At 48.8% G+C, this 23805-nt stretch overlaps 1 long non-coding RNA gene across 1 annotated transcript; it reads right to left on the reverse strand.

The window, feature by feature from the left end:
* Nucleotides 1–1388: 1388 nt before the first annotated feature.
* Nucleotides 1389–22365, reverse strand: LOC129384527 (uncharacterized). The gene is made up of 3 exons (XR_008612240.1): nucleotides 22178–22365; nucleotides 15958–16077; nucleotides 1389–1496 (listed from the first exon to the last, which is right to left on the reverse strand). It is a non-coding gene; the product is annotated as an uncharacterized lncRNA (long non-coding RNA).
* Nucleotides 22366–23805: the final 1440 nt, after the last annotated feature.

Genomic DNA, 23805 nt, shown 5'->3' on the forward strand with positions numbered 1-23805 from the left:
GTAAGCGCTTGTGTCGCGTCCTTGTTACTTTTTGGTTGCATGTATTTGCACTGTTACAATTTTTATGTCAAGCGTAGAAATGCTTGCGCATTTAATAGTTGTTCTTTTTCCTGCAAGCTGGTGACCAAAAGACTTGTCATACAGGTAGCTGATCTTCTGCTTGAAGATAATTCAGCGGGTAAGGTCGTCTTCACGCGTCTGGAACCATACCCGAGGTGTGCCACCGAGATAGGAGAGATAGGAGACACATTACGAATCATGGCAGTTCTTTTTTTTTTTTTGCATTTGCCGTTTGAGGTGACGCTTTGAATTGGGCTCCTTTATTCTTGAAACGCCAACACCATCTTCGCCAGAGAATATGCCAGAAGCACTACCAGGGTAAATATTTGTGCAGGTGAATGCCAGAGATAAACTGGGTGGCAAAACGATGGTATTTCACGAGTACACATTGTCGCAACTGCCTCATAGGGACCGTTGTGAAGCTCCATGTTCGGTACGAGGAATGCATAATAGCTGGATGGCAGGCCATTTACAGAAGCAAAGATCTTGGGAGCCTGGCCTCACAGTTCATTATCCCAGAAAGCAGCTCGAGCACTTCTTCACTACCTGAAGGCAAGAGACTTGAGTGCCAGACTGTAGACCTACACCTAGCTTACTTCATTATAATATACGAACACGCCAAATAAACAGACACACACAAGAGAAGAGAACGGGACAGGGCGCCCAGCTACCAACTAGCTACCAACTAGCCCAACAGCTACCAACCAACAGCTACCAACTAGCCCAATAACAAGTGCTGTTAACCTAACTTAGTGCATGTGAAAGTGCGGTACAGACTCATGTTGTCTCTCTCTTTCACTCCCCATTCCCCTCCCCACTTGTAGGGTAGCAAACTGGACTCAGTCTGGTTAACCTCCCTGCCTTTCCTTTTTCCCTTTTCTATCTCTCGCACCAATAAAATTTTACATGATTAACCACAAAGATGAAACTATTTACAGGATGTGTTTGCACTAGAAAACTAGGGTCTAAACAAGATGTCTAGCAGATTGCACGGTAAACAAACACCACCATCATTATCTTCTTTACAGCTGCAATGTAGGTTCGTTTATTTCTACAATCCTGTAATAACATTATTTAAAAGGCAAATAATCACCACACTTTTTTCTGCATAATATACCAGAGCGTTGAAAAGACTCAGAAAGTGTCGCAGCTACGGCAAGTGTTTTATTTTGCACTGTCACATGAGTACAAACTTTATGTGCGCATATTTGACGATATATATACCATTCTACTCGATCGGTTACTAAATCCGCGATGAACACTTTGTGGCCATTTTTCTTGTATCGCTGATGGATATGACTTCTTAAAGAAGGACACAGTAGAATATATTTGTATGTTCGTTTTTAAAGCATGAGGAAGATGTGCATTCGAATCTTTTCATCTCTAATTGAGAGGAGTTACAATAATCCTTACTGGCATTTTCGGGCCTTGCATATCTGAAATACAAAAGGGGTTTAGTTATCAACACAGTACAATCAGCGATCAGTTGCGGAAAACGGAATATTGCTGTTATGTGACGGTGTACGATAATCTAAGGCGTCTTAACCCGGACCTTCTAAAATACGGAGTGTCTAAAACTGCACTGGACGTACGTGGGATAAATCCAGTCTCTAGCCTTAAATATACTGTGTAATGGCGAATCCGTATGGAGAACGGTCTACCGCGGTGGCGTGACAAGAAATTTTTCACTAGCTCCAAAATATGTAGAGTGGCTAAAATACGTACAATCGCAGTCTGAGATACGCGGCACACGGCTCCGGGTGGCGTTCCTACAATTGCTAGTAGGCACAGCGGGGCGGGGCGTTTCTCCCGGCGCTCTACGTTTCTGCGCAGGTGCGAGTAAGAGCGGGGTAAGAGTAAGGCACTATGAAGGAGGTTTCTTAACGCGTGTTGTATCTGTTTGTCCTGTAAGCACGCCGCCTTTGCGGAGTGTGGTCCAGTTTGTTTACGCTCCGCCGCTGACTGCCTGCGCGGTGAGGCAGTGGGCACGGACGCCTCCTTTGGTGATCGCCTTGTCTGGAGGGTCAAGCTTCTGACTGGTGTTGCATAAGCCGTGGGTCGCTTTTTAAGTCGCGACGATCGATTGCATTTTTTTCAGGCACTGCTCCATAGGGCAGATGTAACCGGCAAACAGATACCTCAGGAGAGCAGCAGAGGTATTATTAAAGCAGGCGGCGCAGGATCTCCGGGGCACCCAAGCGGCAGCAGGGGGATCAAAGTTGGAAGCTGGGCGGCCTGTGGGCTGGGGCCGCGGAGGCCGAAGCGTGCCAGGGGGTGTTCGCATAAAAAATTGGCTGTCCGCTTTCGCGGACAGCCGATCTTATACTGATCTGGCACGCGCATACTCACCACCACCGAGGCGTGGTGGTGAATGCCATCTGGTGGTGCTTCAAGGAACCCAGCGGCCACCATGGCGCGCACCTCCCTTTGATTCGCTGTCACCAAGCGAATTTTTGCAGCATCTCCGGCTGTGCCGGTGGATTTCCGCTTCATGAGCCATATAATGCTTTTGCATTCATGAAAAGCATTAACCTCCAATTAAACGCCATGAACGGTACTTAGAGTTATGAACTCCTTGCGGCTAGCGAGCGCGTTCAGACGCTTGGCGCGATTCTATTAGGCCTTACCGAGGCGCCGTTAGAACGCAGGCGAGAGCTTACGCGGACAAGTAATGCGCTGGAAAAGAACGTTTCCCTAAGAGGAATATAATGCTTCCGCATTCCCACACGTAAGGAGGCTGCGCCGATTTTACAGTGAAGCTGTTAAGGACTACTTTCCCCAGGATCGCGTTCGCGTGTTAACACATAACTATCATCAAAGCTATTCGCTCCAGTGTCGTCATCGTCTTCTACAGCTGGCTCGTACGCGCTCTTCGGCGCTACCGCGCGAACGCGCTCGTGCCAGTGCTCCCGCGTTCCGTCGTCAGCATTAATTAATTAAGTAATTAATAGTTAAGAAATACGGAGACATAACCAATCTTACAGCGAAGCTGTTAAGGGCTAGTTCCCCCAAGATCGTGTTCGCGTGTAGATAGTGTCCGTGTGTATGTAGATCGTGTCCATGTGTAGATCCTGAAGATAGTGTAATGCCGGGCGAACCCGCACGGAGGTGGAGCAGGCGTGAAGCACTGCACATGCGTGGGCCGATTCCGCTTCATGAGCCATATAATACATTTGCATTAATGAAAAGCATTAATCTTGAATTATACTCCTCTCTCGGTTTTCCGAAGATAGTGCAATACCGGGTTGAACGGCAGCGGAGGCAAAGAAGGCATTAAGCACTCCCCTCACGAGGTGAAGCAGGCGTTAAGCCCTCCGAATACGTGCCCCGATCCTGAAGATAGTGCAATGTCGAACCGACCCACGGCGTTGGTGCAGTTGGCCAATAAGTGGTTCACATACACAACTTCCCTGGTCGTTTTTCTTCACAGAGTGGAAGGGCACTGAATTTTTAAAGCGAAGCTTTCTTTGCCTCTTCCTTCGACTTTCCCACTGCTGCTGCTGCTGCTTTGGCTGCCGCGGCTGCTGCTGTGCGGCTCGCCGCTAACGTCGACCACGTCAGGCACTAACGCCACCCGTGTCGGGACGAGGTCGAGACGTGGCCATGTTGCAAAAGCATAAAAGGCACGCGCTGTCGGTGTTTCGTTTCATGGCATTTGTTCGTGAGCTGCCATTTTAAGAATTCCGAGGAATAACTTTCTAAAGAATGTAAGACAAGGCGTGCCCCACGTGGAGGGCATGCGCAGTTGTGCTTCAGAATGATCATTGGCCATGCGACGCCCGCGATGTCGACAACGGATTTTCTGCGACACGAGGCCCTTAGTGCTATCGCGTTAATACATAACAAGAGTGTGGCACAAAGGAAAGACGACCAGAGAAGCTCGTGTCAAGATTTACGCCGCGTCGCAGGTGCACAATGCCCTCTGGACGCCTAACTAGGCGTGACCCCTCACAAATGCTGTGCAGGAGCTGCCGCGCTTGTCTCCATGCTCACCCGCAACACCAACGACAGTAGAGGGTCCAGGTGAGGAGAATGTTAGCCAGAGAATGGAGAGATAGAGAGGGGGGGCAGTTTTGCGAGCTGCAACGCTACAACCCAGAATCGCGCCGAAGACTGCATTTGGTGCCGCTGAAACGAAGGCTCGCATAAAGCGCCGAGCGAAGCAAGAACAACAAGCCCAAGTGGAGCAGGCAAGGTAACATTCTACATTCTGTCACGACTGTCGCATGCTGTCAATATAACACCACCAGATAACGTCAATGAACGCACAAGGCAGACAAACCTCCCCTTACATCGAATCCCACAGTGCGTGCGATCTGCACATTCTTTATTAACTTCTGCGTACGAATGCTGCACACTATATTATGTCCCTTACCGCTGTTTTACTAGCTCGCCATAACTCGCGGGTGGGCCGAACTCGCGTCTACTAGCACAGTACACCAGGTATCACTTTCTCCGACTTCATTACGCTCTACAGATAGGAGACTGAAGCAAGCGGCGTGGCGTTAATGTAACGAGGCAAACGGGATTACAGGCAGAAGTTTACAACGTGACGATACTGCTAAGGAACAGTATTTGCGATTACGAAAAGGCGAGCAGTGTGAAGACGACGACGACGATTAGAGGCTAGCGCGGGCTGTTGCCTCTTTGCCAAGAGCGGCGTATTTCCTTGTAAATATACTTGTATATAGCTGTTCGTCTGCGCCTTCCTGCGTAACATATCTGGTGCAGGTGGACGTTCCCTGTACTTCGTCAAGGAACTTCGCAGGGGACGGTACGTCGAGCCTTCCTTCATGGCTCCCGGCGACGACAACTCGACTCCGCCGGCTCCGACACCTGCTGCCACTTCGACGACCCACATCGCTCTCCCCGCTCCCCGTGATCCTGGCGTATTCTCTGGCAAAAATGGGGAAGACGTCGACGACTGGATCAGCCTGCACGAACACGTCAGCCGCAATAACCGGTGGGACCCTACTATCATGCTCAGCAACGTAGTCTTTTACCTCAGTGGCGGATCTCGAGTTTGGTGTCGGACGCACGAAGATGAGCTCACGAGTTGGGACTCGCTTAAGCAAAAGCTCCGAGACTTGTTCGACAACCGCTACGGTCACCAACTTGCCGCGCAGAAGGCGCTTTCCGGCCGTGTGCAGACGTCAACACAGTCCTACATTTAGGACGTCTTGGCTCTGTGCGGCAAAGTTGACGCACACATGACTGAGTCAGACAAGGTTTCCCACATCCTCAAAGGCATTGCCGATGACGCCTTCAACTTGCTCGTTTTCAACAACGTGGCGACGATGGATGCAGCTATAAAAGGGTGCCGCCGCCTGGAACTCGCTAAAAGCTGACGTATCGACCAGCAGCTACCCGTCTACCCAACACCCCAGCGACATCTTCCTGTGCCGAGGCTCCTCGTCCCAATTACACTGGCAATGTTACCAGGATCGTCCGGCTTGAGATCGAGGCCGCCTACCCGGCTGGCTTCGACTCCAGCCCCTTCAACGCACCTGCAGTCACGGTTTCCTTGATCCAGGCCGTTGTCCACCAGGAGTTCGCAAAGAAAGGTCTTCACACCATCTGCTCGGCCCATCGCCCTGATACCCACCCGGCTTCTTCGATTCCGCCCCGTCCCGCATCTTATTAGCCACAACGTTTCCGCAACCCATCTGAATGGCAAACTGCTGGCGAATAGCCCATTTGTTTTCACTGCCTTTGAATTGGGCACACTTCTCGGCACTGTCGCAGTTGATAGAGATCCCCGAACCAGTCTACTTATACTGCCTACTCTCGCCTCTAGGTGGCCCTTCTCGTACCTATGCCGCACACTTCAATAATGCCGCCACTGATTCTCCTGCGCCGAACCGCCCCTATTCTCGTTCGCCTTCGCCCCAACGACGACAATCTCGCTCTCCCCAGCCCCGTCGCTCCTATTCGCAGAATCCCTTGGGACGCTGTTCCCAGCCGGAATACTAGACGCGGCAGCGCCTCGAGATGACGCGGCATTGCTCCCTACGCCGCCAAATCCTCTACTGACGTTGCCCACTCATCTGAACCTTCTCGACGTGCAAGTCGACATTGTTTCTGTGTCTCCTCTTATAGACACTGGGGCGCATGTGTCGGTAATGATCACTGACCTTCGTAACCGGCTGAAGAAAATAATCACGCCCACCACGACGCCTGTTGTCCGTGTCGACGATGGCGGAACAGTCCCCGTAATTGTTATGTGTGCCGCCCGCGTTTCCTTTGCCGATCGCTCCACTATCGTGCTATTCACAGTCATCGCCCACTGTCCCCACGACATCATCCTAGCCTTAGACTTCCTCTCCGCATATTCTGCTCTCATCGATTGTTCCGCCCGTACTCTCCGCCTTGGCCTGCCTGTTCTGAATACCGCTAAACCACACCTCAGTCGCCTCAGTTTCGTCGACTTCGTTCGCTTGCCACCTTCGGCACTAACTTACGTTGACCTAGTGTCTTCCCCACCAGTCCCCGACGGTCACTACATCGCGGCTCCTATGCAAGACGTCCTCCTTACACACGGGATCACAGTCCCTCATACAGTTTCATCTATTACGGCGAATTGCGTCTGCCTGCCAGTGATCAATTTTGGCTTGACGACACAAGTGCGGCCACGCGGGATGTCTCTGGCCCAGCTTTCGTCATTCGAAGATCACTCAGCAGCATCTATTGCAGTAGACGACAATTCAACCGATCCTCCTCTACCATCGTAGTCGACAACATCTACCATCACCGAATTATAGAAAATGATTCAGCCCGACATGCCGTCCGAGCAGCCCGTGAGCTCTACCGCGTTCTGATTTCATACCACGATATTCATTACTCTAACTATCGCCCTTTGGCCGAAACTACAGCTGTTAAACATCGCCTTAACACCGGCGATGCCCCTCCTATTCATTGCCGCCAGTATCCAGTGTCACCGGCTGAGCGTCAAGTTCTTCCCGCCGAAGTTCGCAAAATACTTGCCAAGAACATTATTGAACCGCCATGTAGTCCATGGGCGTCACCTGTTGTTCTGGTAAAAAAGAAGGATGGCTCATGGCACTTTTGCGTGGATTATGGGCACCTTAACAGGGTTTCAAAAAAGGACGTGTATCCCCTACCTCGCATTGATGACGCCCTTGACTGCCACCACGGTGCTCGCTATTTCTCCTCTATTGAACTAGGCTCCGGATACTGACAGATTGCCGTGAACGATCTCGACCGCCGGAAGACTGCTTTTGTAACACCCGACGGTTTTATCAATTCAAAGTGATGCCGTTCGGCCTATGTAACGCTACTGCCACTTTTGAACGCATGATTGCCTCCTTCACCGTTTCAAATGGTCCATGTATCTGTGCTACTTGGACGACGTTATAGACTCCTCCCCAATGTTCGCTACGCACCTCAAGCGCATCTCAGCATTTCTGGACGTTTTTCGTCGAGCCGGTCTCCAACTCAACGCATCGAAGTGCCAATTGGGCCGTCGCCAGATTACCGTCCTTGGACTTCTCGTTGACGCGAACGGAGTGCAACCGGACCCAGGCAAGATCCATGCTCTTACGCACTTCCCTGTCCCGCAGTGTGTCAAGGATGTGCGCAGCTTCATCGGGCTTTCATCGTGCTTCCGCCGTTTCGTGAAAAATTTCGCGGCCATAGCACGACCACTAACCGAGTTTTTGAAGAAAGACGCCCCTTTCCAGTAGGGCGATAACGAAGCCTCTGCATTCTCGCATCTAACCGACCTTCTCACAACGCCTCCCGTTCTGGCCCGTTTCGATCCTTCTGCGCCTACCGATGTCCCTACTGATGCCAGCGGTCACGGAATGGGCGCACTACTGGCACAACGCTAGCGTGGCAACGACCGTGTTATCGCTTACGTCAGAAGGCTCCTCTCACCCTCGGAGCGCAACTATTCCATCACAGAGTGTGACTGTCTGGCCCTAGTTTGGGCGGTTGAGAAGTTCCTCCCATCACCCGCTTTGTTGGTTATGCTCACTGAAAGATCCTACAGGAAGACTTGGTCGCTGGGCCTTACGCCACCAAAAATATTCGTATTCTGTCACCTACAACTCTGGCCAACTACACAAGGACGCTGACTGCCTCTCTCGCTACCCGGTAGACGAGCCTGACGACGCCGACAGTAGTACCGCCAACGGCACTTTCTCTGTGTTTGCCTTCGCTAACATCGCCGATGAACAGTAACGAGACCTATCGCGGCGAGCTCTCATCGAGCGTCTGCGCTTTAAACCTACCTACGCATCCGTTCGCCGATATGTCCTCCAGGGCGGCATTCTGTACCAAAGGAACTTCCTCCCTGACGGATCTGATCTTCGTCGTGTCTTGCCAAAACATGTACGACAGACTGTGCTCTGAGGTGCATGACGCACCTACTGCAGGACATCGTGGGGTAACCCGCACGTACGAACGCGTCCGCCGCCGCTTTTATTGGCCTGATCTCGCTCGCTCCGTCCGATGCTATGTTGCTGCCTGTAATCCCTGCCAGCGTCGGAAAACTACCTACCGGTCATCTCCAGCCGATCACCGTGCCTGTGGAACCGTACTTTCGTGTTGGATTAGACCTCCTCGGTCCCTCTCCCACGCCATCCTCTGGGAATAAATGTGTAGCCGTCGCAACTGATTACTCTACCCGATACGCTATCACGCGGGCTCTCCCTACCTTTTGCGCCACTGACGTCGCGGACTTTCTCTTGCGTCACATTATCTTGCTTCATGGCACCCAGCAACAGCTGCTTACTGACCGTGGTTGTAACTTCCTCTCGAAAGTTATCGCCGAATAGTGCGTTCCTGCTCCATTCAACACAAGCTGATTACCTCATACCATCCTCAAACCAATGGCCTCACAGAGCGGTTAAACCATATTCTTACCGATATGCTGTCCAAGTACGTTTCCAAGGACCACCACGACTGGGACATTCCCTTCCTTACGTCACATTTGCTTGTAATCCTTCGCGGCACGACACCGCCGGATTTTCTCCCTTTTATCTACTCTACGGTCGCGAACCGACCTTGCCCCTTGACACGGTACTTCCTCCTGCTGCGATCTCAACAACCGAGTATGCGCGCGACGCCATCGCACTCGCCGACCATGCACGCCAGCTTGCCCGTGCTCGGCTGACGTGCTCGCAAACCACGCAGCAGCGCCAGTACAACACCCGCCACCGTGACGTACAGTTTACGCCTGGTGCGTTCGTGCTCCTGTGGTTGCACTCTTGTAACGTCGGACTTTCAGAGAAGCGCCTTTCGCGATAAATAGGGCCCTACCGCGTGCTACGCCAGGTGACGCCTGTGACGTGCGAAATTACGCCTGTGAGTTCAACCTCGTTCTCTACTCTGGCATCTAGTGATGTCGTGCACGTCAGTAGTCTCAAGGGCTACTACACTGCTTCCGAGTCCGGCCTTTAGTCGATCTGGGACGGTGCCTTTGCCACCGGGGGTAGTGCTACGGAACAGTATTTGCGTTGAAGAAGAGGTGAGCAGTGTGAAGACGACGACGATGATTAGGGGATAGCGCGGGTTGTTGCCTCTTATCCAAGTGCGGCGTATTTTCTTGTACATATGCTTGTTAATAGCTTTTCGTCTGCGTCTTCCTACGTAACAATTAAATTAAAAAATGACAACCATTCCACTCTGTAAAGACGGAATGGCCACGAAAGCTGACGACAGTCAATGCTCTCAAATGAAAAGCAATGTGAAGGCATTGTGGCTGCTTTGGGTCCTCTACATGTCAGTATAGAATTCTTCTGCTGCTTTTACTGTATCTTCGAGATTGCTGATTGTAATACCCTGTGTATCTTTCAGTGCATACATCTTGGTTTTTCCCAGGCCTAGTTTCCTTATCACTAATTTCTTGCTACATCCATATTGTCACGTGGTGGGGACGTTGAAGAACACAGTAGCAATACTGTGAAAGACAAAACTAACTTTTATTGGGCGAACCAGTGCCCACAAAAACAGGCTGCACTTATAGCACAATGATAGCGGCGAACACGATCAGCGATCATCGAAAATCTGATCAGCGGGTCAAGCGGGTCGGCTTTTATACAGCAGTCATCGAATGTTCGAGACTAATCGTTGGGACCCGCATGCCTTCCACAAAATCCCACACCATTCGAGTCAAGCGATGAAATCAGAAAACACAAGGTTCGGCGACAGCAGACAGCGGATGGAAGCATCGATAACTTTCCAGAAAATTCGGATACATGCAGGCGCGTCAAGCGCTGTGCGGTAAGATTTGTTAGGCGGCGAAACGTGGTCGCCCGATAAATATAAGTACACGTGTCAATATCCCCCTCTTAAAGAGCATCGACCCGATGCTGTAAACAAACGAAAGTAATAAAGAAAAGCACTTGTAGGAAAGAAAACAACAAAATAAGGAAGTTCGTCAGCGTCCGTAAAAGGGTTTAAGACGCAACACGTGGACCACTTCAGATCGTCCGTGGCGCCGCTGTGAATGCGAAGTGCCGTCTAACATGACCTCATAGTCCCGTGCGCCAATACGTCGGATGACCTTGTAGGGTCCGAAACATCGTCGCAGTAGTTTTTCACTGAGTCCTCGTCGGCGTATCGGGGTCCACACCCAAACACGATCGCCGGGCTGGTTATCGACGAAGGGTCGTCGGAGATTGTAGTGTCGGCTGTCGGAACGCTGCTGGTTCTTGATCCGTAGGCGGGCGAGCTGTCGAGCTTCTTCGGCGCGCTGGAGATAGGTAGCGACGTCAAGATTCTCTTCTTCAGTGACGTGCGGCAGCACAGCGTCCAGCGTCTTCGTCGGGTTCCTGCCGTAAACCAGCTTAAACGGCGTGATCTGTGTTGTTTCTTGCACCGCCGTGTTGTATGCGAATGTTACGTACGGCAGGACAGCATCCCAGGTCTTGTATTCATCGTCGACGTACATTGCTAGCATGTCGGCGAGGGTTTTGTTCAGGCGCTCCGTGAGACCATTTGTCTGCGGGTGGTAGGCAGTTGTCCTCCTGTGACTTGTCTGGCTGTATTGCAAAATGGCTTGGGTGAGCTATGCTGTAAAAGCCGCTCCTCTGTCGGCGATGAGGACTTCTGGAGCACCATGTCGCAGCAGGATGTTCTCGACGAAAAGTTTCGCCACTTCGGCTGCGCTGCCTTTCGGTAGAGCTTTAGTTTGAGCGAAGCGGGTGAGATAGTCCGTCGCCAGGACGATCCACTTATTCCCGGATGTTGACGTCGGAAACGGTCCCGGCAAGTCCATCCCGTTCTGCTGAAAAGGTCGGTAAGGAGGCTTGATCGGCTGTAGTAATCCCGCTGGCCTTGACGGTGGTGTCTTGCGTCGTTGACAGTCTCGACATGTCTTGACGTAACGGGCGACATCGGCGGCTAGGCGCGGCCGGTAATACCGTTCTTGTATCCTCGATAGCGTCTGGGAGAAACCGAGGTGCCTAGCTGTCGGATCATCATGTAGGGCGTGCAGTACTTCTGGACGCAGCGCGGACGGAACAGCAAGAAGGTAGTTGGCACCGACTGGTGAGAAGTTCTTCACGAGTAGGTTGTTTTGAAGCCTGAACGAACACAATCCACGCTTAAATGCCCTAGGGACTGCGTCGGTGTGCCCTTCCAAATAATCGACGAGGCCTTTTAGCTCCGGGTCCGCTCGTTGCTGCTCAGCGAAGTCTTCCGCGCTTACTATGCCAAGGAAGGCGTCGTCATCCTCGTCATCTTGCGGCGGCGGGTCGACGGGGGCGCGTGATAGGCAAACGGCATCTGAGTGTCCTCAGTCTTTGTGACGTTATAATTTTGAATATCCCTTATTTTCTCCTCGTTGATCAGTTTCAATAGTTCCGCGAGTTCTATCTGATATCTTGAGTTTGACACTTTCATTCTTTGTCGTTTCTTTATTAGGTCCTTTGTTACCTGGGAGAGCTTACCTACAGGTTGCCTTGGGGGCCTTAACTCCCGCTTCAACTGCAGCTTCTGAAGCCAGCCTAGTGGCCTATGGTCACTGCGCTTTAGCCTACCTAACACATCTACATCCTGCACTATGCTAGGATCGGCAGAAAGTATGAAATCAATTTCATTTCTTGTTTTACCATTGGCGTTTTTTCAGGTCCACTTTTTGTTCCAACGCTTCTTGAAGAAAGCTTTCATCATTCGCAGATTATTCCTGTCAGCGAATTCTACCAATATCTATTCTTACCCGTGTGCCTGCGACCTCTTTGGATCCCACGTGTGACAAGAATTGTTCAAGCGTGTGATACAGGCTCCCAAGCCTACAGGGGTATGTGCCATTGAGCGTGAACCCTTTCTGCACTATCATCAGGATAGGTCCACATGATTTGTTCCGTTGACGGACGCAGAAAAAATCACGCAAGGTTAGTCATATACAGCTTTCGGTGTAAATTAGGATTTGCATTTATTTTCTTTCTCATATCATTTATGCAGGCGCTCATGTCGCTTTTCTGTCGTCGCCATTGGCGCTGAAGGCTTCGTGCTAGCAGTCTATCAAACCACAAGCGCGGCCCGCGCGCCTATACACCGTTTCATACATCAAGTGCAACGCTGTGGAGGCTGAGAAAATGTAAGGCGAAAGCCTTAAGTTGCTGGTATCCTCGATGGTCTTGAAAACGCGGTGTACGGTACAGAAAGTCACGTATCTGAAGCAATTTTGGCTTTTACGGCACGGAAACGAGGTTTCCGATGCAGTTATCGAAAAACAGCTTGACCGTCCTGGCGTAGTTATTATAAGGGAAAGCTCTAGCTCGAGTGCTCTTATCTAAATACACGTACAAGGAGAATTCGTTTTTCTCGTTAACCACTGAGCCAAATTTGACGAGGTTTGTTGAATCTAAAAGAAACACTTAAAGTCTAGTGATTTTTAATTTCAAAATTTGATTTATGTCGTGAATTATTTATTAAAAATTAACACAAATCGTAAATTTTCAGAAAACGAAACTATCAAGTTTACAACACCGCGACTCAGCAATAAAAAATTACATAACAATTATGTGAATTGCATGTACTAGTACATCTAACGTAGACAATATTTACATGTTACACATGAATCTAAAGAAATTTAGTAATATAGAAATGTAGCTTGTGCAGAACCCTTGCAAACAACGCAACAAATTCACGTAAGATATAGAATGCCGTGCTAAATTTCTCCGCTTTCATTGATCGAATGGATTCCATTTACAGATATGTATTAAAGAAAATTCAAGCTCAAAATCGATATTCCGCTTGCAACAGTCACTAGATTTTGACTTTATCTTTCCAAGGCAACACATTTCATTAAAATCGGTCCAGGGATTATCTCTGAAAAAGGGTTTTATGTTTTACATGTATTTGGATAGACTGCGTTGGAGTTGGGTCCGAGCTAAAGCTTCCTCTTAATGACTCGGAATGGCTGTGGTTTGCTACGCTTTCTATGAGCCCCAGCAATATTATCAATTCGGTATCTTTTCGGCACGCTCGCCGCACCCGGCTGTGTGACGCAGTTAGCGAAAAGCAGCTTGGCCGTGTGATGCATTGTTTCGCGCGTACTGAATCTTACTAGGACAAGTTTTGGTGTTTTCTCTGACCCACAACATTAGCGTAACTAATTTCGTTACTTCTTGGGGTGCTTTTCATGCACAGTTGCTGTGCCCGGAGTTATGACGCAGTTAGCGAAAAGCTGCTCGGCCGTGTGCCGCTGTTAGTTTCGCGTGTATTGAATCTTACTGGAACAAGTTCGCGACGCATTCCCTGACCGCCAAAAGTATTGTAGTTTCTTTACTTTTGTGATACATTTCAGGCAGGCTCGCCGCGCCTGGGGTTGTGACGCAGCATGAAAGCAAGCCGGTCGTGGTAACAGTTTGGCCTGTACTGAATCTTAGTGAGACAAGTTTGTGACGCTTTCTGTGGCAGGGAAGAAGTTTGGGCGTGTTGGTGGGATACATACAGACTGGAATACATAGCGCAAAAAATGTCACAGGGACAAGCAGAACACAGGACGAGCGCTCGGCCTGTGTTCTGCTTGGCCCTGTGCCATTTTTCGCGCTATGTATTCCAGTCTGTATGCTTCTACGGCCCCGCAACATATACCTTTATTAAGTACTCACTCTTGTCGAAGGCGCGACGAGCGATTGCCAAGAGTGATAACACTGGAGTGTGTTGCTTGCGCCGGCATGACGCGCAAAAGATAACGCCGAGGAACTCAAAAACCGAGAACTCGAAAATTCTGTCTTCTGAAAGACTGAAAACACGCTTTGCACCTACGCATTTCGCTTGAGTGCGAGAAGGCCTTCTGCGAGCGTCTACCATTGTCTGGCTGAGAGCCTGAAACCCTATGTTGTGGTCGCCTCTGTGTATGCAGCGCACTATGGCGTCGCCTGAGGCCAAATTGTTTTTGTGCTCTTAAAGTGCAGAAAATATTGCCTGGGAATGATCGAATGCTTGGAAATCAGATGTTTTCTTCATAACTTATAGTACGGCTTGGAATAAATAAGTCGGATATTTTCGATGCCATGTATGTAAAAGGCAATTTCTTTTGCTTGTAATGTCACCCATTCAGAACTTTCGCACGCTTCCCCTCTACACGCAGTATTTCTATAAGGTCTAAATACCAAAATGACACAAGTAGGTAATTTACTTCTTGAAGGTGATGGTGCCCGGGGGAGCTTCCTACGGGAACTACTGCTGCTTACCTGGTGCCACAACGTTAGATGAACGCATAAAAAGCCCGGAACGAGCATTTATATAGAGCGAAATATACATTTCCTCATTCAGAAGTTGTTTTGCCTCTACTTTATGAAGTTGCACGTGGCACAGATTCGATAGAGGCTTGTAGAGATCGTTCGCCATCATTTTAAATAAATAAATGATTCCGCACTAAGACCACCCACGATTGAGCAGCAAAAGCGAGAAAAAAAGAAAAGAAAGAACCCCGAGTAGCCCAGCCGCCGTAGTGCGTGCCAGCTTGCGTTCAAAACACGCCAGTCCAAAACCGAAACCGGGAAATCCCAACCGCTTGGCTCGCTACAGTCGATTCGGCCGCTGGGCTCTATGAGAGTGTCCGCTCTTGTTGAGCACCTTTCTCTATGAGTGTCTACCGCGCAGATTCTCGACGCGCTCGGCATGTTGTGTGCGTTTTTGTCGCTACTTTGGAAGTACCTTACACGCAGCTGGCGCGCCGCTAAGCATTGAAGGAACGCGTGGAGTGATAAATTTCGGTCACCGAACTTCTTGCGTAGCTTCCAGAGCGTTGCGCCAGATGTATGAAACGGTGTAGATGGTTAGAATGTTTAAAAACTAACGCAACATTTGGCACCCAAAGCGACGAAGCCAACCGGATGCTACATCATGTACTGTTCTGTTCACACTCATTTTTCATTCCTGGCATAACCTTCATGCGCATGTGTTTCTGCGCAGCAGCTTCCTGCGTTACACACCATGGTGCATATACAGTTGCTGAACGGAACAGATCGCAAAGGTCACGATAAATCTACACAATCCTACTTTTTTCGCGCGCTAAAGAGGTCGACGATTTTCCATCGGTGACAACTCGTGCACCTTCGAGGTGGATGCTCTCTTCACCAGTCCAGAGTTCTGAGACGTCTTCAGTGCAGCCTTAAACCTTCCCATCGCATTCAGTGATTCCCCTTTAGGCAACAATGCCATTGTTTTAATGAATAATGTTAAAGTAAAGACATTTTGCAAATGGAATATCAGTGGATAGACAGTTTATGTCTTGTAGTACGAAGCTAATGCTAAGTAAATTACGTGAACTCGTGGCAAGGTGCTTGTGTGCACTCACTATATAAGACGCGGGTGCAACACGGCTTTTATCGTCACAATAGTGCACTTTCTACTACGTATGTTGCAATGAAAATTTATTTTTACCAACTGGAGAAAATAGAAACAAATTACAATTACCTTCGAAGCATCGGCATCCTTACAGGGGGTGCCGTCTGAATCGTGCATGTACAATTGAAGACGGACTTCGGATTTCGTTGTGTAGGTAGCTATACAACGAAAATAGCAGGGACTGATGCTCTAGAGAATGAAAAGAGGAAAAAATTCATAATGTCAGCAAAATCAACACGGTATCGTCTGCCGAGCGAAGGTTCTAGTAAAAGAAAGCGCACACTCTCCAATTAAAAATACCGGCTATATTGACATACCAGCCAAACCCAACCACAAATGCACATTCGTCATGCGCCATATGGTCAAATAAATTCAAACACAACATTTCCGTGGTCGGACGGGTGCCTTAATCAGAAAAGGAAAGACATAGCAACTGCAATTATATAAGAATTTGGCGTAATGTAACAAATCCTTAAGGCTGTCTTATAACTACCCTAGCGACCCTTTTGCTGCACATACAACGCGAAAGAAGTGTACTTAATTTTATTAATAGACCACTTAAGCTGGGAGCTCCTACGTAAATGCCGGGGAACCGATAAACCGCTCTTTTCAGGCAATTTTATTGTGTTAGCAACTATAGGGACGCTCCAAGCGTATTTTTGTCATCGGCGTCGCCGTCGCCGTGATGCTCAAAGTCCAAGGGCCATAAAATCGTCGCCGCGTGCCGTATGATGTTTGTGGGAGTGACAGTGTGCGAGTGTGAGCCTGTGATCATGACTCAATCTCGCGCACGCAGTGGAGGAAGCGAGCCGTCTTCCGTCACTCGCAAGGCTCCGGGTGGAGGGTTGGGGGGCGCATTCCCCTCGGGGCGGCCCGTGCGCCCTCCCACACCGCGCTATCTTGAACGCTATCTGTGACAGGGACAAGGTCAGCCGTCGGTAAGGAGGGCGGGCGCGTTCTAACCGGGTGGCTCACCCCACCCGGGCCGCCGTGTCTTGAAGTCATCCGCAACATGTGCAGTGCCCGCCGGGTGCAAGGGGAACTGGCGATCGCGGCTCAATCTCGCGCGCCGTATATGCAGAAAAGCGGGAAGGCAGTGCGGGAGGGAGAGAGGGGGGCGGCTTCGACACTGCCAAGTGCGTAGTTGGCACGGCCGTGCGCGGTCGCGCGTGCCCTGTCTTGAAAGGGATGTGCGGATAGGTCATACCTTTGAGCGCGCTGTGGTCTCGCCGCTCTTGCGTTGAAGCGGTATACCGCACAGTCACTTCGCTCGCTGCTGCTGCCGCGCTCGTTCACACTAGCGTTTTTACAGCGACTGTCCGCGCTCCTCTAGTGTGGTTTTCATGTTTGCTTGTGCGCTCTGGCATCATGCTTGTTAAATCTGCCAGCAAGCGAATGTTTCCAAGTTTTCACTACCGATGAAACTGCTACCCTTACATCGCATAGGTGCGTACTAATTTGCTATCGCAATCAATGCTTCGCCTTTTGGGCGAAACTGCGACCTTTAGAAGTGAGAATGGTGATGTTTATTGTATTTAATTAAGTTGACATCTAATCCCTGTCCCTCGCAAATTGTTACTGAGTGTCAGCCTTTAAGAAAAAAGAAAGATTATTAAAATTTTGGAAAGCTTAAGAAACTGAAAATCACGCTTGCAGCTCTAACTGAAGAATCCAAAACGATAATGCCATTTTACTACGAGCACCTAATAATGCATCAAAAGCAGGCAAAACATGCTTCTGTCACCGTTTTAGTTATAAGACATGAGTGCGGCTTTCGAAAGCTCTTGGAATTATTTCAACAATTTCTCTCTCCCTCTCTCTCTCTCTCTCTATATATATATATATATCTATATATATATATATATATATATATATATATATATATATATATATATATATATATATTGCTACGAAACAGCCACCACAGTGTCGCTGCACTGAAGAGGAAGAAGACGACGTGGACCCGCTTGATATAGCGTTGCCATTTTGGCCTGCCGTTAGCTTCCTCTAAATAAGGGGTAAGGGGACGTGCGACCATCGCACGTCCCCTTACCGACCTATTGAAGAAAGACGCCCCATTTTCGTGGGGACCTGACCATGACGCATCTTTTTAGCAGCTCACTACTCTCCTTACCACGCCTCCAATTTTGGCCCACTTTGACCCGTCTGCCTCAACGGAAGTTCGAACTCATGCCAGTGGTCACGGCATAGAAGCAGTGTTAGCACAACGCCAGCGTGGAGATGATCATATTATAGCCTATGCCAGCCGACTTCTGTCACCCGCCAAGCGCAATTATTCAATCACAGAACGCGAGTGCCTCGCTCTTGTGTGGGCTGTTGCGAAGTTTCGTCCATACTTGTACGGACGCCCCTTCTGTGTCATCACTGATCACCACGCGCTCTGCTGGCTATCCTCGCTTAAGAACCCCACGGGACGACTCGCTCGGTGGGCGTTACGCCTGCAAGAATATACCTTCTCCGTGGTATATAAAATGGGACGCTTGTACCAGAATGCCGATTGTTTGTCCCGCTACCCCGTCGACGAACCGGCTGATGCGGACGCCATCGCTTGCGTTTTCTCTGTGTCCAAGTTGCTACAAATCGGCAACGAGCAATGCCGCGATCCTTCATTACGGCCCCCACGTCTTTTACTGATTTTCTCTTGTAGCATGTGATGACACAAGACGAAGAAAGGGCCCTAACCGACCAGACGCCTGTTGGCAGCTTTTCGCCTTCCTGATACTCACGCTAGCATGATGTCACATTTGTCCAACCGCACCACCAGCGTATTGCCGCAAGCGCCCACAAGTGCGATTAGTTTCAATGGAAGCGCTGTTTCAGCGTATCGCATCCGGGACCACACTATTATAGCATCACCTGCTAGGCATCCCTGCCTACCGAAGTAGCTGAAGACTGTCGATGTAACTTTTGAGCCATTCGTGGACACGCCTTAGTAGCGTGTCATGCAGAAGGCCTTCGACCTCACCAAAGCGACCGAGCGCATGCGCTTTCAGCATCTGCTCGGCAACAAGGAGCTTGGGGACTGGAGGCCGTCGCAGTTGATTGACAGGATACGCCAGCTCTTGGGAGGGAGGGATGCTGACTCAAGCAGTGCAGTGGGGGTGGTCCCTCCCAGACGTCCTTGACTTTGTAGAAGGTGTTCCTTGACCATCTCGTCGGACAGGCTGATTGGATACATGAGGAGTTGTCTAAGTCTGTGATTGTGTTTTCGAAGTGACCAAAACCTTCAATTATTTCACGGATCAAATCTGGCATTGCGCAACTTGCCGCTTCATTCACCGCTATCGAAATATTTTCATGTAGCCAACAACCTCCCCGACCAGCTGCCGCTCCTGTTTGCGTTGGCACTGCTCGCCCCCTACACAGAGTAAGCAACTGCGCCTGTAGCACAATAATTTCCAGCATCATGCACGGAATTCTAAAGCTCTGTGCAGCTGGTCCGGAAACAGGATTATATTACTGGGGGCGGCCTGTAACCTGGTCCCTCAGCTTAGACGCCACTTTATCATTATGAATAAATTATGCAGATTGAAGTTGTTGATGTACTCTGGAGTGTAGGTACGCGGGCTAGTACCCATCAAAGCCGACCGGAGTCTAAAATCGCCAAGCCGAACACACCCGCTACGAACTTCTCGATAACCGTGCATGATCTTCGTATTTGAAAACTGGTCTACGACGGCGGCGCAATTATTATGTGGGTGTTCGTCACTGCTAACCTAGTCCAATAAATGTTTGTGACTTGTTATCGCATTAAGACCTAAAGGTAAGTATGTGGCGGCACCGTTTTATTGACCGCATCATCCGTCTATCAGTCACAGGCGTGTTGTTCATGTCGTCCCTAAGGGTATCCGCACACTCATGCTGGCATTTTAGGTCATCCTCATAGAGTGGCCAAATCTGACTAAGCCTTTCAATTTGGCCCTATTCAGCCAAGCGTAATTTGATTTATCCCAACGTTACACATGGGCCTGATGTGTGTCTCAGCTCGCCCGCCTTGTCTTCTGATGAGCATCTGGCGGTGGCGCAAGAAGAATTTGAATATATTTTTCAGCATCATCAATTCAGCATCATGCGGCAAACACTCAGTGCTTGCGTTTGAACAGTTTATTCCGAGTCGAAAATAAAGACCCGCATAACAAGGCCCGGTGGCTGGACCATGACTTCATTGCGCTTAGCACTCTGGCAACCTTACAGTGAAAAGGCGTTCCTGACCGCGAAGGCTATTCACAACTATTATCTACCACATAATCAAAATTCACCTACCGTCTTTCATGGGGCTCGCATATTTCATAAGCCGGATTCTCTGCAAGGCCTATTACCAAGTATACCAATGGCGGACAAGGATCTTCCAAACACAGCTATAACACACGATTTATTAGGTATTGTCTTCGCCCTACGCATTGCCACAGCAATTTCAGCGCTTTAACAACTCCGTCACGCGTGCTTTTTCATTTTCCTGTAGATATCTCCAAGCGAATATGACGCATTTTCGCGTGCTCTCGGAGCACCTACTTTATATCGGATTTATATTAATGCGGTAAAGACTTCCTGCTGCAATTCAGCTGTCGACGTTATGGTCCAATAAATGGACTATTCTTGGAGAGGTCCTTGTTCAACAAATGTGAAAGCCAATATTCATTTTGCATCAGAGCTTTGGGTGCCGTGCTACTGAAAAATGTACGTCGCCATTTTATTGCACCCAATTACATGCGTGCCCATACCACCGATGACGGACACCTCGACTACAACTATGGGCGACGTTCTACAGCAAATGTTCAGTGACTGCTGACAGACATTGGTCTTCTCGAAGCGTCACAACCTCACCAAAAAGCGATACGGCGTATTCGGGTGAGAGCTCCTGGGTATGCATCGTGCCCTACCTCCTTTCTTCCATCTTGTTGAGGGTAGGCCATTCGTCGTAGAAACTAACCAGATTCTCCTCAAGTAAGATGTAGAGTGCCCAAATCTACGCACACTGAGGCAAGGTCCGTCACATCTCCTTCATGCCCGAGTTTACTTACGATAGAACCTGAAGCACGGGTTATGCACTTCTAATACTGAACATTCACTGAAACACATGGGCACATTCATTGAAACACTTAAACGCATTGACTGATGTGTTTTGCTGTCTACATTGATATTTATGGATTAATCAAGGTGTGTACGTTGTTTGCCCCCTACAATAATGCGGTATGGGCGCAGCAGGTACCCGTATAGACAAATTTCAAATTAAAAAGAGAAATATCAGCACTTCTGAACATGTAGTCCATAAAGCACAATTAAACCAGCTTACTTTCCGAGTCAGAAAAAATGATCAAATTCACTCGCCTTAGACAACACCATAAAAACAAAAGAACAGGCAACTATAAAACATTGCCCAATCAGTGCTGAACATTTCTTTATTATGACAACAACCTAGGGCATTTATAGTGCACTTTTCAACGGCGTATGGCAATCAGAAGGGGAGTGAAATGTGAACGTATATTGTTAGGGCCAGGCAGGCATCAGAAAACTTCATTTTGAAAATTGCCCTTTTGAAAATAAAACGGATTTCGGGTATAGGTGCCACAAAATCATAACCGTGCCTCTCTACGAGTTAATTGCATCAATCGTAAACGTTGTTTTAAAGATCGTCTTACCATAACTGCATTCATGATAAATGACTCTTTGGTTGAACCTTCTTTTAACATAAAAGTGAGTTTTTCTTTTCGTTTAAAGTCGTATTTATGTATAATGTCTGTGAAGGTAAAGTTCCTTTTATGATCAAAATGATTTGTTACCAAAACGGTATTTTATCTTAATAAGGTACGTACACCTACTTCATGTGGCCTTCTATGTGCAATGTCACTACGGTTTGAACGCAGGAACCATAAGGAAATAACTAAGCTCTGAAATACTGTCACATTTGAAGTACCTTCAGGATGCCTTATGTAATATAAGCAGGGTTGCTCACGGCTATGGTTGAAGGAATTGTGTCGTCTACTACGAACATATGTCCTGAAAAGTACCGATCATTTAACAGGTTGCGGCTCTAGCTAACGATGCTGTATTGTAAAGCATCCTGAGGTGTGACGAAAGCTAAGTTCAGTGGCTAGCAATTGCGCGCATACAGAAAAATGTTATATCTGTAGTGACTGCAAGGTCATTGCATTAAGCTCTCTTTTGAGAGGGCCAACGCAGCCGTATAACAGAATAACTTCCACATGAATTCATAATACAGCCTAATTACTACAGATGCCCCTGATTTTTATAAAGTGAAGCAACCAACCTCAATGCGCCGAACATTCTGGCCAGTGCTCAGTTTCACTTGGCACAAGTTCATTCTCTTTTTCTGAATTTTTAGATTCTCTTGGTGGGCTAGCTCCGATGGAGGTGGGTTGCTATATCCTTTTTCGAACAAGCAGTGAGCTTGGAGAGTCCTGAAATAGAATTGAAGTAAATACTATAGTAATAAATAAATTTGGTTTACTGTCCCGGCATATCAACATGTTAAGACGTATAGATTTCAGTTGTAGCGTTTTATTAGGAGCTTCAGCAGATATATCCAAAATTATATGAGGGTTTACATGAGTAAGGAATTGTCTCCCGTAATAAAATGTGAGTAACAGGGCAATTATACGGAAAATGTAGGGGAGGGGGGGACGCCTAGTGAAACTGGAAAAGCGCTTTATAAACCAGTGTTGTTTATTAATTTTTTGCGAATTCAACCGTTTCATCACGAGACATTGAAGGGATCGGTACAGCAATTAGTTACACAGTTAAATAAATCGCAAACATGTAAATGCTTACATATTGTCACGTGGTGGTGACGTTGAATAACACAGTAGCAATACTATGAACGACAAAACGAACTTTTATTGGGTGAACCTGTGCCCACAAAATAGGCTACACTTATAGCACAACGATAGCGGCGAACACGCTCGGCGATCGTCGAAAATCTGATCAGCGGGTCAAGCGCGTCGGCTTTTATAGAGCAGTCGTCGAATGTTCAAGACTAATCGTTGGGACCCGCGTGCCTTCCACAGAGTTCTACACCATTCGAGTCACGCGATGAAATCAGATAACACAAGGTTCGGCGACAGCAGACAGCGGATAGAAGCATCGATAACTTTCTAGAAACTTCGGATACGTGCAGGCGCGTCCCGCGCTATGCGATTACATTTGTTAAGCGGCGAAACATGGTCGCCCGATAAAGATAAGTACACGTGTCAATACCCCCCTCCTTATAGCATCGACCCGATGCTGCAAACAAACGAAAGTAATAAACAAAAGCACTTGTAGCACAGAAAAGTAATACGGAAGTTCGTCAGCGTCCGTAAAAGGGTTTAAGGCGCACCACGTGGACCACTTCAGATCGTGCGCGGCGCCGCTCTGAATGCGAAATGCCGTCTGGCACGACCTCATAGTCCAGTGCGCCAACACGTCGGATGACCTGGTAGGGTCCGAAATAGCGTCGCAGTAGTTTCTCACCGAGTCCATCGTCGGCGTATCGGGGTCCATACCCAAACACGGTCGCCGGGCTGGTACTCGACGAAGCGTCGTCGGAGGTTGTAGTGTCGGCTGTCGGTCCTCTGTTGGTTCTTGATCCGTAGGCGGGCGAGCTGTCGGGCTTCTTCGGCGCGCTGGAGATATGTAGCGACGTCAAGATTCTCCTCGTCAGTGACGTGCGGCAGCATGGCGTCTAGCGTCGTCGTCGGGTTCCTGCCGTATACTAGCATGAACGGCGTGATCTGTGTTCTTTCTTGCACCGCCGTGTTGTAAGCGAATGTTACGTACGGCAGGACGGCATCCCAGGTCTTGTGTTCGACGTCGACGTACATTGCTAGCCTGTCGGCGAGGGTCTTATTCAGCCGCTCCGTAAGACCATTAATCTGTGGGTGGTAGGTCGTTGTCTTC

This window comes from Dermacentor andersoni, chromosome 5 (assembly GCF_023375885.2).
Source record: "Dermacentor andersoni chromosome 5, qqDerAnde1_hic_scaffold, whole genome shotgun sequence".
Lineage (NCBI taxonomy): Eukaryota > Metazoa > Arthropoda > Arachnida > Ixodida > Ixodidae > Dermacentor > Dermacentor andersoni.